The sequence below is a fragment of the Panulirus ornatus genome, chromosome 36, assembly GCF_036320965.1.
Source record: "Panulirus ornatus isolate Po-2019 chromosome 36, ASM3632096v1, whole genome shotgun sequence".
Taxonomy (NCBI): domain Eukaryota; kingdom Metazoa; phylum Arthropoda; class Malacostraca; order Decapoda; family Palinuridae; genus Panulirus; species Panulirus ornatus.
This window is the reverse complement of record NC_092259.1, coordinates 15,756,827-15,772,198: the sequence shown is the minus strand read 5'-3', so window position 1 is coordinate 15,772,198 and position 15,372 is coordinate 15,756,827.

Here is a 15,372-nt window from a genome sequence, read left to right as displayed (position 1 = left end):
CTTTACTTTAAACCTCTACAAATCTTCACCTAAAACACTTCACTTCCTCCAGTTTTTCTCCATTCAAACTCACCTCCCAATTGACTTGACCCTCAACCCTACTGTACCAATAACCTTGCTCTTATTCGCATTTACTCTCAACTTTCTTCTTTCACACACTTTACCAAACTCAGTCACCAGCTTCTGCAGTTTCTCACATGAATCAGCCACCAGCGCTGTACCATCAGCGAACAACAACTGACTCACTTCCCAAGCTCTCTCATCCACAACAGACTGCATACTTGTCCCTCTCTCCAAAACTCTTGCATTCACCTCCCTAACAACCCCATCCATAAACAAATTAAACAACCATGGAGACATCACACACCCCTGCCGCAAACCTACAATCACTGAGAACCAATCACTTTCCTCTCTTCCGACACGTACACATGCCTTACATCCTCGATAAAAACTTTTCACTGCTTCTAACAACTTGCCTCCCAAACCATATATTCTTAATACCTTCCACAGAGCATCTCTATCAACTCTATCATATGCCTTCTCCAGATCCGTAAATTCTACATACATATCCATTTGCTTTTCTAAGTATTTATCACATACATTCCTCAAAGCAAACACCACTTCTGAAACCACACTGCTCTTCCCCAATCTGATGCTCTGTACATACCTTCACCCTCTCAATCAATACCCTACCATATAATTTCCCAGGAATACTCAACAAACTTATACCTCTGTAATTTGAGCACTCACCTTTGTCCCCTTTGCCTTTGTACAATGGCTACCCCGTCCCACTGGAAACAGCATCGCTACCCCCCAGCTTCAGCAAGGTAGCGCCAGGAAAACAGACAAAAAACGCCACATTTCTTCACTCTCACTCTCTCGCTGTTATGTATAATGCATCGAAACCACAGCTCCCTTTCCACATCCAGGCCCCACAGACTTTTCCATGGTTTACCCTAGACGCTTCACAGGCCCAAGTTCAATCCATTGCCAGTACGGCGACCCCGGTATACCACATCGTTCCAATTCACTCTATTCATTGCACGTCTCTCACCTTCCTGTATGTTTAGGCCCCGATCGCTCAAAATCTTTTTCACTCCATCCTTGCACCTCCAGTCTGGTCTACCGCTTCTCCTTGTTCCCTCCACCTTTGACACATATATCCTCTTTGTCAGCCTTTCCTCACTCATTCTCTCCATGTGCCCAAGCCATTTCAATACACGCTCTTCTGCTCTGAACCACAATCGTTTTATTACCACACATCTCTCTTACCCTTTCATTACTTACTCGATCAAACCACCTCACACCACACACACACACACACACACACACACACACACACACACACACACACACACACACACACACACACATACTTCCCATGCATTCCCCTCGAGTCGTAGAAGGCGACTAAAGGGGACAGGAGAGGGAGGCTAGAAACACTCCCCTCCTTGTATTTTGACTTTCTAAAAGGGAAAAGAGAAGGAGGAGTCACGCGGGGAGTGCTCATCCTCTTCGAAGTCAAGATTAGGGTGTCTAAATATGTGTGGATGTAATCAATATGAGGAAAATGGTGAGATAGGTAAAATGTTTGAGAAAAGAAACCTGGATATTTTGGATCTGAGTGAAACGAAGCTCAAGGGTAAAGGAAAAGAGTGGTTTAAGAATGTCAGGGATTGGTAAGAGGACAAGAGCAAAGGAAGGAGTAGCACTAATCGGGAAGCAGGAGTGGTGGGAGTATGTGATAGTGTAAGAAAGTAAACTCTAGATTGATATGGGTAAAACTGAAAGTAGATGGAGAGAGACGGATGATTATTGGTGCCTATGCAACTGGTCATGAGAAGAAAGATCATGAGCGGCATGTGTTTTGGGAGCAGCTGCGTGAGTGTGTTAGCAGTTTTGATGCACGAGACCGGGATATTGTGATGGGTGATTTGAATGCAAAGGTGAGTAATGTGGCAGCTAAGGGTATTATTGGTGTGCATGGGGTGTTCAGTGTTGTAAATGGAAATGGTGAAGAGCTTGTAGATTCGTGTGCTAAAAAAGGACTGGTGATTGGGAATACCTGGTTTAAAAAGAGATATACATAAGTATACGTATGTAAGTTGAGGAGATGACCAGAGAGCGTTATTGGATTACATGTTATTTGATAGGCGCGTGAAAGAGAGACTTTTGGATGTTAATGTGCTGAGAGGTGCAACTGGAAGGATGTCTGATCATTATCTTGTGGAGGCGAAGGTGAAAATATATAGAGGTCTTCGCAAAAGAAGAGAGAATGTTTGGGTGAAGAGAGTGGTGAGATTAAGTGAGCTTGGAAAGGAGAGTTGTGTGAGGAAGTACCAGGAGAGGTTGAGCGCAGAATGGAAAAAGGTTAGAGCAAAAGACGTAAGGGGAGTGGGGTAGGAATGAGATGTATTTAGGGAAGCAGTGATGGCTTGCGCAAAAGATGCCTGTCAAATGAGAAAGGTGGGAGGTGGGCAGATTAGAAAGGGAAGTTAGTGGTGGGATTAAGAAGAATGATTGTTAGTGAAAGAGAAGAGAGAGGCATTTGGACGATTTGCAGGGAAATAATGCAAATGACGAGATGTTTAAAAGAAAGAAGCAAGAGGTTAAGCGAAAAGTGCAGGAGGTGAAAAAGAGGGCAAATGAGAGTTGGGGTGAGAGAGTATAATTAAATTCTAGGGAGGATACAAAGATGTTTTGGAAGGAGGTAAATAAAGACAACAGAGCAAATGGGAACATCGGTGAAGTGGGCAAATGGGGAGGTAATAACAAATAGTGGTGATATGAGAGGGAGATGGAGTGAGTAATTTGAAGGTTTGTTGAATGTGTTTGATGATAAAGTTGCAGATATAGGGTGTTTTGGTCGAGGTGATGTGCGAAGTGAGAGGACCAGGGAGAATGACTTGGTAAACAAAGAAGAGGTAGTGAAAGCTTCGCGGAAGATGAAAGCCGGTAAGACAGCGGCTTTAGATACTAGTGCTGTAGAATTTATCAAAAAAAGGGGGTGACTGTTGTTGACTAGTTTGTGAGGATATTCAATGCATGTATGGTTCATGGTGAATGCATGTATAGTGCCATTGTACAAAGGCAAAGGGGATAAAGGTGAGTGCTCAAATTACAGAGGTATAAGTTTGTTGAGTATTCCTGGGAAATTATATGGGGGGGTATTGATTGAGAGGATGAAAGCATGTACAGAGCATCAGATTGGGGAAGAGCAGTGTGGTTTCAGAAGTGGTAGAGGATATGTGGATCAGGTGTTTCCTTTGAAGAATGTATGTGAGAAATACTTAGAAAAGCAAATGGATTTGTATGTAGCATATATGGATCTGGAGAAGGCATGTGATAGAGTTGATAGAGATGCTGTGTGGAAGGTATTATGAATATATGGTGTGGGAGGTAAGTTGCTAGAAACAGTGAAAAGTTTTTTTTTTTATCAGGGATGTAAGGCATGTGTACGAGTAGGAAGAGAGGAAAGTGATTGGTTCTCAGAGAATGTAGGTTTGCGGCAGGGGTGCGTGATGTCTCCATGGTTGTTTAAGTTGTTTTTGGATGTGGTTGTTAGGGAGGTGAATGCAAGAGTTTTGGAGAGAGGGGCAAGTATGCTGTCTGTTGTGGATGAGAGGGCTTAGGAAGTGAGTCAGTTGTTGTTCGCTGATGATACAGCGCTGGTGGCTGATTTGGGTGAGAAACTGCAGAAGCTGGTGACTGAGATTGGTAGAGTGCGTGAAAGAAGAAAGCTGAGAGTAAATGTGAATAAGAGCAATGTTATTAGGTACAGTAGGGTTGAGGGACAAATCAATTGGGAGGTAAGTTTGAATGGAGAAAAACTGGAGGAAGTGAAATGTTTTAGATATCTAGGAGCTGATTTAGCAGCGGATGGAACCGTGGAACCTGAAGTGAGTCACAGGGTGGGGGAGGGGCGAAAGCTCTGGGAGCATTGAAAATTGTGTGGAAGGCGAGAACATTATCTCGGAAAGCAAAAATGGGTATGTTTGAAGTAATAGTGGTTCCAACAATGTTATATGGTTGCGAGGCGAGGGCCATAGATGGAGTTGTGCAGAAGAGGGTGGATGTGTTGGATATGAGATGTTTGAGGACAATATGTGGTGTGAGGTGGTTTTATCGAGTAAGCAATGAAAGGGTAAGAGAGATGTGTGGTAATAAAAAGAGTGTGCTTGAGAGAGCAGAAGAGGGTGTTTTGAAATGGTTTGGTCACATGGAGAGAATGAGTGAGGAAAGATTGACAAAGAGGATTTATGTGTCAGGTGGAGGGAGCGAGGAGAAGTGAGAGACCAAACTGGAGGTGGAAAGATGAATTGAAAAAGATTTTGAGCGATCAGGGCCTGAACATGCAGGAGGGTGAAAGGCGTGCAAGGAATAGAGTGAATAGGAACGATGTGGTATACCGGGGTGGACGTGCTGTCAATGGATTGACCCAGGGCATGTGAAACGTCTGGGGTAAACCATGGAAAGTTTTGTGGGGCCTGGATGTGGAAAGGGAGCTGTGGTTTCGCTGCATTATACATGACAGCTAGAGAGTGAGTGTGAACGAATGTGGCCTTTGTTGTCTTTTCCTAGCGCTACCTCGCGCATATGCGGGGGAGGGGGTTTTCATTTCATGTGTGGCGGGGTGGCGATGAGAATAAATAAGGGCAGACAGTATGAATTATATACATATGTATATATGTATATGTCTGTATATATATATATATATATATATATATATATATATATATATATATATATATATATATATATATATATATATTTTTTTTTTTTTTTTGTCGCTGTCTCCCGCGTTTGCGAGGTAGCGCAAGGAAACAGACGAAAGAAATGGCTCAACCAACCCCCATACACATGTATATACATACACGTCCACACACGCAGATATACATACCTACACAGCTTTCCATGGTTTACCCCAGACGCTTCACATGCCCTGATTCAATCCACTGACAGCACGTCAACCCCGGTATACCACATCGATCCATTTCACTCTATTCCTTGCCCTCCTTTCACCCTCCTGCATGTTCAGGCCCCGATCACACAAAATCTTTTTCACTCCATCTTTCCACCTCCAATTTGGTCTCCCACTTCTCCTCGTTCCCTCCACCTCCGACACATATATCCTCTTGGTCAATCTTTCCTCACTCATTCTCTCCATGTGCCCAAACCATTCAAAACACCCTCTTCTGCTCTCTCAACCACGCACTTTTTATTTCCACACATCTCTCTTACCCTTACGTTACTTACTCGATCAAACCACCTCACACCACTCATTGTCCTCAAACATCTCATTTGCAGCATATCCACCCTCCTGCGCACAACTCTATCCACAGCCCACGCCTCGCAACCATACAACATTGTTGGAACCACTATTCCTTCAAACATACCCATTTTTGCTTTCCGAGATAATGTTCTCGACTTCCACACATTCTTCAAGGCTCCCAGGATTTTCTCCCCCTCCCCCACCCTATGATCCACTTCCGCTTCCATGGTTCCATCCGCTGCCAGATCCACCCACAGATATCTAAAACACTTTACTTCCTCCAGTTTTTCTCCATTCAAACTTACCTCCCAATTGACTTGACCCTCAACCCTACTGTACCTAATAACCTTGCTCTTATTCACATTTACTCTTAACTTTCTTCTTTCACACACTTTACCAAACTCAGTCACCAGCTTTTCTTTCATACTATTCGCCATTTCCCGCATTAGCGAGGTAGCATTGAGAACAGAGGACTGGGCCTTTGAGGGAATATCCTCACCTGGCCCCCTTCTCTGTTCCCTCTTTTGGAAAAAAAAACAAAAAAAAACAAGAGGGGAGGCTTTCCAGCCCCCCGCTCCCTCCCCTTTTAGTCGCCTTCTACGACACGCAGGGAATACGTGGGAAGTATTCTTTCTCCCCTCTCCCCAGGGATAATATATATATATATATATATATATATATATATATATATATATATATATATATATATATTTTATTTTTTTTATTATACTTTGTCGCTGTCTCCCGCGTTTGCGAGGTAGCGCAAGGAAACAGACGAAAGAAATGGCCCAACCCCCCCCCCCGCCCATACACATGTATATACATACGTCCACACACGCAAATATACATACCTACACAGCTTTCCATGGTTTACCCCAGACGCTTCACATGCCCTGCTTCAATCCACTGACAGCACGTCAACCCCGGTATACCACATCACTCCAATTCACTCTATTCCTTGCCCTCCTTTCACCCTCCTGCATGTTCAGGCCCCGATCACACAAAATCTTTTTCACTCCATCTTTCCACCTCCAATTTGGTCTCCCTCTTCTCCTTGTTCCCTCCACCTCCGACACATATATCCTCTTGGTCAATCTTTCCTCACTCATCCTCTCCATGTGCCCAAACCACTTCAAAACACCCTCTTCTGCTCTCTCAACCACGCTCTTTTTATTTCCACACATCTCTCTTACCCTTACGTTACTCACTCGATCAAACCACCTCACACCACACATTGTCCTCAAACATCTCATTTCCAGCACATCCATCCTCCTGCGCACAACTCTATCCATAGCCCACGTCTCGCAACCATACAACATTGTTGGAACCACTATTCCTTCAAACATACCCATTTTTGCTTTCCGAGATAGTGTTCTCGACTTCCACACATTCTTCAATATATATATATATATATATATATATATATATATATATATATATATATATATATATATATATATATATATATATATATATATATATATTTGTGCGTGTGTGTGTCTGTGTGTGTGTGTGTGTATATATATATATATGTATACGTTGAGATGTATAGGTATGTATATGTGCGTGTGTGGACGTGTATGTATATACATGTGTACGTGGGTGGGTTGGGACATTCTTTCGTCTGTTTCCTTGCGCTTCCTCGCTAGCGCGGGAGACAGCGAGAAAGTATGATATAGGTAAATGAATAGATAAATGAATATATATATATATATATATATTTTCTTTTCTTTTATACTATTCGCCATTTCCCGCGTTAGCGAGGTAGCGTTAAGAACAGAGGACTGGGCCTTTGAGGGAGTATCCTCACCTGGCCCCCTTCTCTGTTCCTTCTTTTGGAAAAAAAAAAAACGAGAGGGGAGGATTTCCAGCCCCCCCGCTCCCTTCCCTTTTAGTCGCCTTCTACGACACGCAGGGAATACGTGGGAAGTATTCTTTCTCCCCTATCCCCAGGGATAATATATATATATATATATATATATATATATATATATATATATATATATATATATATATATATATATATTTTTTTTTTTTTTTTTTTTTTGTCGCTGTCTCCCGCGTTTGCGAGGTAGCGCAAGGAAACAGACGAAAGAAATGGCCCAACCCCCCCCCCCCCATACACATGTACATACACACGTCCACACACGCAAATATACATACCTACACAGCTTTCCATGGTTTACCCCAGACGCTTCACATGCCTTGATTCAATCCACTGACAGCACGTCAACCCCTGTATACCACATCGCTCCAATTCACTCTATTCCTTGCCCTCCTTTCACCCTCCTGCATGTTCAGGCCCCGATCACACAAAATCTTTTTCACTCCATCTTTCCACCTCCAATTTGGTCTCCCTCTTCTCCTCGTTCCCTCCACCTCCGACACATATATCCTCTTGGTCAATCTTTCCTCACTCATTCTCTCCATGTGCCCAAACCATTTCAAAACACCCTCTTCTGCTCTCTCAACCACGCTCTTTTTATTTCCACACATCTCTCTTACCCTTACGTTACTTACTCGATCAAACCACCTCACACCACACATTGTCCTCAAACATCTCATTTCCAGCACATCCATCCTCCTGCGCACAACTCTATCCATAGCCCACGCCTCGCAACCATACAACATTGTTGGAACCACTATTCCTTCAAACATACCCATTTTTGCTTTCCGAGATAATGTTCTCGACTTCCACACATTTTTCAAGGCTCCCAAAATTTTCGCCCCCTCCCCCACCCTATGATCCACTTCCGCTTCCATGGTTCCATCCGCTGACAGATCCACTCCCAGATATCTAAAACACTTCACTTCCTCCAGTTTTTCTCCATTCAAACTCACCTCCCAATTGACTTGACCCTCAACCCTACTGTACCTAATAACCTTGCTCTTATTCACATTTACTCTTAACTTTCTTCTTCCACACACTTTACCAAACTCAGTCACCAGCTTCTGCAGTTTCTCACATGAATCAGCCACCAGCGCTGTATCATCAGCGAACAACAACTGACTCACTTCCCAAGCTCTCTCATCCCCAACAGACTTCATACTTGCCCCTCTTTCCAGGACTCTTGCATTTACCTCCCTAACAACCCCATCCATAAACAAATTAAACAACCATGGAGACATCACACACCCCTGCCGCAAACCTACATTCACTGAGAACCAATCACTTTCCTCTCTTCCTACACGTACACATGCCTTACATCCTCGATAAAAACTTTTCACTGCTTCTAACAACTTGCCTCCCACACCATATATTCTTAATACCTTCCACAGAGCATCTCTATCAACTCTATCATATGCCTTCTCCAGATCCATAAATGCTACATACAAATCCATTTGCTTTTCTAAGTATTTCTCACATACATTCTTCAAAGCAAACACCTGATCCACACATCCTCTACCACTTCTGAAACCGCACTGCTCTTCCCCAATCTGATGCTCTGTACATGCCTTCACCCTCTCAATCAATACCCTCCCATATAATTTACCAGGAATACTCAACAAACTTATACCTCTGTAATTTGAGCACTCACTCTTATCCCCTTTGCCTTTGTACAATGGCACTATGCACGCATTCCGCCAATCCTCAGGCACCTCACCATGAGTCATACATACATTAAATAACCTTACCAACCAGTCAACAATACAGTCACCCCCTTTTTTAATAAATTCCACTGCAATACCATCCAAACCTGCTGCCTTGCTGGCTTTCATCTTCCGCAAAGCTTTTACTACCTCTTCTCTGTTTACCAAATCATTTTCCCTAACCCTCTCACTTTGCACACCACCTCGACCAAAACACCCTATATCTGCCACTCTGTCATCAGACACATTCAACAAACCTTCAAAATACTCATTCCATCTCCTTCTCACATCACCACTACTTGTTATCACCTCCCCATTTACGCCCTTCACTGAAGTTCCCATTTGCTCCCTTGTCTTACGCACCCTATTTACCTCCTTCCAGAACATCTTTTTATTCTCCCTAAAATTTACTGATAGTCTCTCACCCCAACTCTCATTTGCCCTTTTTTTCACCTCTTGCACCTTTCTCTTGACCTCCTGTCTCTTTCTTTTATACTTCTCCCACTCAATTGCATTTTTTCCCTGCAAAAATCGTCCAAATGCCTCTCTCTTCTCTTTCACTAATACTCTTACTTCTTCATCCCACCACTCACAACCCTTTCTAAACAGCCCACCTCGCACTCTTCTCATGCCACAAGCATCTTTTGCGCAATCCATCACTGATTCCCTAAATACATCCCATTCCTCCCCCACTCCCCTTACTTCCATTGTTCTCACCTTTTTCCATTCTGTACACAGTCTCTCCTGGTACTTCCCCACACAGGTCTCCTTCCCAAGCTCACTTACTCTCACCACCTTCTTCACCCCAACATTCACTCCTCTTTTCTGAAAACCCATACTAATCTTCACCTTAGCCTCCACAAGATAATGATCAGACATCCCTCCAGTTGCACCTCTCAGCACATTAACATCCAAAAGTCTCTCTTTCGCACGCCTGTCAATTAACACGTAATCCAATAACGCTCTCTGGCCATCTCTCCTACTTACATAAGTATACTTATGTATATCTCGCTTTTTAAACCAGGTATTCCCAATCATCAGTCCTTTTTCAGCACATAAATCTACAAGCTCTTCATATATATGGCCTCGACGGAGGCTGCCAGTCCTGGATCGACGGGACATTGGATTGCACTGCGGCTCTTGTGCCGACGACCACGACTGCAAAGAAAATTTCGTCTGGCGAACCAAGATGCGGTAACCCGGGAATACGTACATTGGTAAGGCTACCATCATGCGTGGCGCCTTTCGCTCCCGACGCGATCAGCTCAACCTGTTTTGGACAAGCTCGCAGAACTAACTATCAGCTGTTTCTCAGTCTCCAGCCTTGCAGAGCTTCCCTGCCTTACAGCCGCCACTCGCCTCTGGTGTGTGTGTCAACTTCCACATACACACAACCTTGTGCAGTGTATCCTTACCTCCCCTCAAACTGAACAGCCTGGAGCGGCCCGTGGGAGAACGAAATTTCACACTGGATCTTCTCTCTGCCAACCACCCTGGCTTCGGCAGACTTCGTATTCGATATTGACGACACCCCGATTTCCTGATGTTGTAAGATCCTTTTTTTTTTAATACTAACCAAGTTCTTCGTCCTCAGTGATGCTAGTTCAAGCCAGTTCTTTTGTACTAGGTACGTAATATATAGATTATGTTCATTACTGTTAAACTCAACTGAATCTCCGGGTTCCCGCCTGTTTCTGCTGCCAACGAGAGGCAAGACAGTAGCTGCCCCTCCCACGACCTGTGTCCCTCTGATACAGTTGACTCTTCCATCAATTTCACCAACATTTGTGGTCTCTCCTGTGAACTCCTGTTCAGCACCATCTGACTAGCACCTCCCTCCATCTTGCTACTTCTCTCAGGCACTCAGTTATATAATGACGATCTCAATAACCCCCTCCACATCACCGGTGACGTCATCTGTCTCAACTACCACTATTTTCCTCTGGTTCGCCAACTGATCTAAACTCTACAAATTTCATAACTTCTTTCGTGTATCTGTATTCCATTCATGAGGCCGTGACATTTTCATTCATGTAATGAGATTTTAACGTTAGAAATGGTTCCTCATATGTCTCTCTTGTCTCGTATAATCTGCCACATTTATAATCAAAGATTTTCTTTCTGACGACTTCACCTGCGTCTCGTGTTGAGACAACTTCCCTTACACTCTCGACTTGGACAGGACATCTCAATGGGATCAACGAAACCTGCTCAAGTTAAATGGCCCTAAAACCACATATATATCCATCTATCTCTCTAAACTCCCCTTCCCCTCACAACTTTCGCATCTCTCTTGATGGATCTGTAATTTCACTCATCATGGTAAACATACTTGATAACAATGTAACATATAAACTACCTTTTAGAAATCACATCACAGAAATAACAAAGTTTGACCCTAAGAAACTGGAAGTCCTTTTCAGATGCCGTGTATCCGTCTCTAGTGATCATTTTGCTTCCATCATACAAATAGAATGATCCATGCTCATCTGGAGCACTGATCTCACATCTGAGAAAGTTGTATTTCTTCATGTTCAATAGACAGAGTCGAATCACAAGCAGTCAGACTTATCAGCTCTCTTAAATATGACATCACAATGTAGTTCGCCCACTGTGCCCTATGCCACAATTATGGCTCACTTTACTTCTTTACGTATCACTTCGGTTTCTGCTCCAGAGCTGGCCACTTGCATGTTCCCACTATTACGTAGACTACGTAATAATCCACAAGTTATTTGTCATATGAGTAATATGTAGCTGTTGGCAGCTTAAGTGTGGATCGTTGACGTCTGTTTCTTTCCTTAAACCTCGCAACTTTGGACGTATCTAACCCCCCCCCCCCCCTCCACAACAACAACTATAACAACAGCAACAACTTTGACCTGTTCCCCTTCCTTTTTAAACGCAGATTTTCCACTTCCTCTTAAGATGTCTGCCTCGTCTTATCTTTCCTCTCTGGCTAACACTTCTCATTTGTTGAGGTTGAGCTTCGATGTGGACTTTTTTGTCTGTGGCTGGACGGTGAAATTAATGAACCACAAAGCAAGGTTCAGTAATCCACAGTATCCCCCATGATGTTCGGGATATGATGTCTTCTGAGGTGCAGACAGACGTAAACCAACGGTGAGGCAGTATGGCAGGCAGCAGCGTTATGATAACCTCTGCTCCTGTGGTTGGACTGCAAGCAGCAACCGTATTACCATGGGCAAATACTGAACTCGATATAGATGGGGAACAAGTTGATAACTAAATACTGCCGACAAATCTACCAACTTCATCACCGATGACAGAAAGAAAGTCTATGTTACTGTGAACAATATTAAAAAAAAAAAAAAAAACAGCGAACCACAGAATTCGATAGACTGCTTTATGGCGCCAGTAATAGGATGCCACGGTGGTGCGTTCACGTCTGCCAGGCAAACGAAATTTCCTCGAGTCACGAGCAGTAACTCACCCACCGGTTCATCGAGTTCAATATTTCGAGTGAAGTAAGGACAATTGACCTTATAAATCATATAGTCAACGCCTTAACTCCATGGATAAGGAAACAGCCGTTAAAACTATGAATGTCGTGACGACTCTGCTGTAACCTGTAGACATTTATGGCCACGTGGAGTCCACTAGGCGAGCCATACACTCAGTACCGTTAATTTCTGGTTTAATTCGCTGAAATCGATGATAGTTTGGGGCGACACAGATTTCGGTTTTATTTTTTATATTGTCTACAAATAATGCACGGTGATTTAAAAAATCACGTGAGTTATCAGTCATATCGTCAGCTCCCATGCCGGGCTACTGTATTATTTTCACATTGTTGGTCAGGTAGACTAACCACAAATGTTCCTCAGGTTCGAACCCTGGTCACAGGACCAACCGACGATATCTCGACCCCAGAGGCGAACACAATTTGGGAACTTAACGATCAAAACAAATCAGTTCCGTAAATGTTCGCAGTGACACGCAAGTTATCTGCAGTACTGCATACTCTGAATATGTACAAGTTTCAATTGATTTTAAAACAGACTTGAAGAAAATACCTAATGACTTATGATTAATCTCTTAGGCATATATATATATATATATATATATATATATATATATATATATATATATATATATATATATATATATATATATATATATTCTTTCTTTCATACTATTCGCCATTTCCCGCATTAGCGAGGTAGCGTTGAGAACAGAGGACTGGGCCCTTGAGGGAATATCCTCACCTGGGCCCCTTCTCTGTTCCCTCTTTTGGAAAAAAAAAAGTGCATATGAACGCGCACCTTCATAGAACATACAAACCTCCAATATATTTATATATATATATATATATATATATATATATATATATATATATATATATATAAATATATATATATATATATATATATATATATATATATATATATATATATATGATGATATATAGGTTGTGGCAAAAGTGCGGGAGTGTACGTGGAGTGAGTGGTCAGCTGGGTGTGTGGGTGGTGGCAAGGCAGGGTTAGGCTCATGCTCCCTCAACACCTTCATGCCTGAGGTTGTAGCGTATCAGTCGCCTGAGATGTATGGTGTAGTGTTGCACAAGTCCACTGCTCTCACACTGACTCCCACATACACCGTACACAGAATACGTGCTTAAACACGTATATTTACAAACGCCTGACTGACCCATTCTCTCTGTAAATTTCATTTCTGTCTCACTCTGTCTCCCAATTTTCTCTCTGTCTCCTCATCTCACACGTACACGTAAGCGAATGCCTAATGACAAAACCTCATCGTAGGTACTCTCCCCTATAATACCAATTCATTATTCTTTTTATTTTTTCGTGTGTGGATGTAACACGGCAAATTACTCAAGATTTTGCATTCCAATTTGTCTCCTTTATTCTTAAAGTGATCAGTTTTTACGATTTTTTTTTCCATTTTAACAGGGTGAAATTAGATAAAAATTTGCTTTTATTGAATTATATTGTTTTTGGTTCTTAACTTAGACACTTGTGTCTTATTATTCACATGGATGATGGACTGTATATTCTGTATCGAAGACACGTTTGGATCTAGGCAAGAGACTCTGTCCGATCTCCTGCACTTCTGTACATCGATACTTAGGACGCACGGACGAACACCAAATCCCACATGAAAAACTATTAGAATTAATTTTTGTTTTAATGGTAGTCTTTCTCTCACTGTAACTAATATCAAAGGTCATTTATTCAATATTCATATGAATTTGCTCATAAACATTTCCCACGCAAATGTCGCATATTTTACGATTGGTGTGCATTCTTGAATCCGCGCATATGGCAACTGCTCCACACACTGAGGCTTCCCGACGACGAGGCCAGCCATCAGTTAGTGCTCGGTGTGGGAAGAGGATGGCCGTACGCTATGTCCTCTAGATGACACACCCGCCAAGACCGATTTTAGGAAGTTAGAAATATCAGTAAATGCCTTAGAAAAGATTCCGTAAGGATTTTTTTTCTTAATATAGTGAAATGTACGGAGATGGAACCTCAAAACCAAATCGGAAAATACCCGAAGCACCTGACCAAGTTTAACATGACTCGTGGTCTTAACGGGAGGAGGATTTATCATTTTTTGGGTTCTTTTGACATACCTTCCGAGTTTAATTTAACTCAGATGCATTCCGCACCTGTGTCTCATCCTCGCTCCACATTTCTCCAAATCTGCTGCGAGATGTGAAAGAGCTGATGGACGATACTGCGTACTAACATTGAATCTGCGCAGAGCAAAACAGCTGAACAGTGGAATGAAAGGCGGGGTTATCGTGTCACGCTGGCTTAAAACAGTGATATTATTCCAGTAAATAAGTATAAAAATCATCAAAGTCCACAACCAGTCTTGCGGAGGAATTGTTAACTTCGTGTGTGTGTGTGTGTGTGTGTGCACCCGCGCATTTTAAAAGCTGCGGGCCAACCGTGATTTTATGGTTTTTCGAAAACTGGATCATCTTGACGTGTGAAAGTGGCCAGAAAGATCCTTTTTAACATGGCTTTTTTAGTCGTTCAAAATTCTTTCTTGAGATATTCGCTGAAGCCTTCCATTTTTCCCCAGTCCTGTTGTGTCAAGATATTAAGGGAGGGCCGTCTACTATATAGCCGACTGGATATACTGTATAGGGGCAAATTTATAATGGGGGAACGAAGGAATGCAAAGTCAATACCTTGATAATAACATAGATGAATTGCACGATGAAGTAATCTCAGCTACTGTCATTATCTTTATGACATTCTTAGTACTGCTATGATCATTAGTGTCATTACTGTTGTTATTACTGCACCGAATTATTATATTCGAATACCAAATTAAGTTTGTTGACAAATGCGTAAAAATGGATGTACAAATACTATTGAGCATTACACCGTGACGGGAAGATGATTAAGATTCGGATTCATTGTGCTTTGTTGGGAACTAAATATCTTTTATCTATAGAACATGCCCACTGTACAGATTACAAAAGACATCAGTAAAACAACAATAGATTT